Consider the following 2,920-nt stretch of genomic DNA (forward strand, 5'->3'; position numbering starts at 1 on the left):
GACCTAGTTTCATGCCCATATGACAGTTTTTAGTCATTTGACCTCAAATGACCCCTGGGAGGGGGCCCCGGGGTCGGATGACTTAACGAACATAAACTTCTTCTTGCCAGGACAGAACTACACCCACCCACCGAGTTTGAGCCTCGTACGACCTAGTTTCATGCCCATATGACAGTTTTTAGTCATTTGAACTCAAATGACCCCTGGGAGGGGGCCCCGGGGTCGGATGACTTAACGAACATAAACTTCTTCTTGCCAGGACAGAGCTACACCCACCCACCGAGTTTGAGCCCCGTACGACCTACGACGGCCTCACATAGCAGTCACAGACAAAACCTAAATCTACAGAATTACTCGTCGATACTCGAAAGAGCTCAAAATAAATAACTTAGAAAATTTTCTTGATGTCCTTTAACATGTTTTCATAGTTAACTAGAGCGGTTCTCGGGTTGCGCGGTTTTCGGCATACGCGGTTGGTGTGTGAGGTTGTTGGGTGATGGTATGGTAGTGGTTGTGTTTAAATGTGAGTTTCTTTTCAGAACCCTGTATGGGCGAAGCCTGGATGGGGAGTGTGGAGTGGTTAAAGAAGGAAATCATATGGAAATGTAATAGGCCGCACAGCTGTGTCATGTTTATGTTTTACAAGATGCCCAGAGCACGGGTTGGGATATGGAAAACCCCTCGGGGTGTCGAGTTCACAACAGGTGTTGGTATTGCTTTACCAAAACAACCCGAGCCGCGTGTTGGAAGAATGTGTATGTTTAGACAGTTTTCTAGCAATGTTGACTGTACCCACCAAGTTTCATGCCCATACGACAGATTTTAGTAATTTGACCTCAGATGACCCATGAGTGACCTTGGATTACCCCCAAAATGACCTTCCAAAAATTTGACTCTTAATGTTGACTGTACTCACCAAATTTCATGCTATTATGACAGTTTTTAATTTGACCTCAGATGACCCCTGGGTGACCTCGGATGACACCGAAATGACCTTCCAATAACTTGACACTAAATGTTGAATATACCCACCAAGTTTCGTGCCCATATGGCAGTTTTTAGTAATTTGACCTCAGATGAACTCTGTGTGACCTTGGATGACCCCGAAATCTATTCAGCTCTGTAAGAACATCAACTACAAATACAACTTACCAAGTTTAGGCGATACACCATGTTGTTAAAACCCCTGTAGACCCTATGGCATCATCGCACATGTTGACTTCCAAACTTCATCACAACATAAACTTCGAAAATGATCCATTCATACTGTCCCACTTATTGACACCTTCGGTTTGTATCAATTGCCAGTGAGCAAAATACACGTGCTCTGTTCACTATACACAGCAAGGTATAGGAAGCTATGTGCACGATATTACAACCTCTACCTTGCTGCATTTTATTTGCAGTTCTGACATCTGGCTTGCGCCGGTTTAACTAACCAGGTCAGACCTTTGGAGCGGGGCTAGACAGGGATGACAGAAAGCTGTGTCGTCATAAATTAAATAAAATGTATTACTTTTGGTAAACAAGGGTTGTCTGAGAAGAAAAAATGTGGAAAGGTGAAAAGCAAAAAAGAGAAGAAAAACAGAAGGGTGAAATGGGGAGGAACGGGAGGGAAGCTATGATTTCCTTTCTCCATGCTCAAAATTAAATGTTGAAATTAAAGTTTTCATTTTTCGTTGGAAAGGGTGTGCCTGAGTGATTGCGTATTAAAACAAACGTTAACAAACAAAAACAAAATTCCCTAAATTGTTATGCCAAAATAAAAAAAATTATCTTGTAAATGTTTGGCTCTATGTAAAGTTTGGAAGGATTTTTGTTTCTCAAAAAAGAAAAAAAAATCTGGTGTCATAATGAATCAAAAGATGTATGTTTTATACAGTAAATGAAGTAAAAATTATGATGCGCAGTGATTATGCCATCTTATTAAATTTCTAATCTTAATATTTCGTCTTTTTTTTTATTGTCAAAAGTATGTGATAGCCGATTTATTGCTCAACCGCACCAAGTATTTAGTTTTGTTTAGTTGTGTCGTTAAAATACCCAAACAATTAAGTTTCCGACGATACAGTTCTTTCAGGGACACCCTGTATATAGCATGTTTGTACTACAGTATCGATTTTATTGAAGGTCACTGGTAAACAAACACTTGATAGTCTGTGTCTCGGGCCAGACTGTATGTGGCTATCACGATGTTTGTTCGGATCGCCCGACATAAATTGGATGTGTAGGAGACTAGGTCTGTGCAAACAAATGAGCGTTTCAAAAGCAACACAAAAGCAAACAAAAAATACACCCATTGCCCGCTATTTACTGCACGAAATGAACGACTCTAATCAGGTACCGCACGAAATGAACGACTCTAATCAGCTGCGGCAATTCCACAATCATGCACAATGGTGCATAGGCCTATCTTATACACGTATTCTTATTCGTGCATTTGACGGACTTGGGTGTTTTTGTTTTTGTTAAATATCTCCTCTCCTGAACACATATTATTATAGAAAATCTATCTACTTCTTCATTCGCTTACATACTATATACCCTGCAACTTTCAATCTACACAGTGGCTAGATAACCCCTTAAACGTGCGAACAAATATTGCAAAACAAAATTAAAGTATGGCTCTCCGCCTATGGCTACGCCCATACAACCATCGTTAGCCATGGAAATCTATCATGAGAACTGACCGGTGACCGGGCCGGTGACTAAGTCCGATTTATTGGGACGTTTATCGGCAGTCAACGAGTAATGGTTACATTAATTTTGTTGAGATACGGTACACGCTGTGCAGTAGCCTATAATGCACACCTTAACAATAATTTTAATACTAGTATGTTCACCCTGAACTATAACGTGTAGGCGAGGTATATGATCAAAGTTCAATAGTCACTGTCCACGAAATTATCACAGCAAAACT

This window comes from Amphiura filiformis, chromosome 15, assembly GCF_039555335.1.
Source record: "Amphiura filiformis chromosome 15, Afil_fr2py, whole genome shotgun sequence".
NCBI lineage: Eukaryota > Metazoa > Echinodermata > Ophiuroidea > Amphilepidida > Amphiuridae > Amphiura > Amphiura filiformis.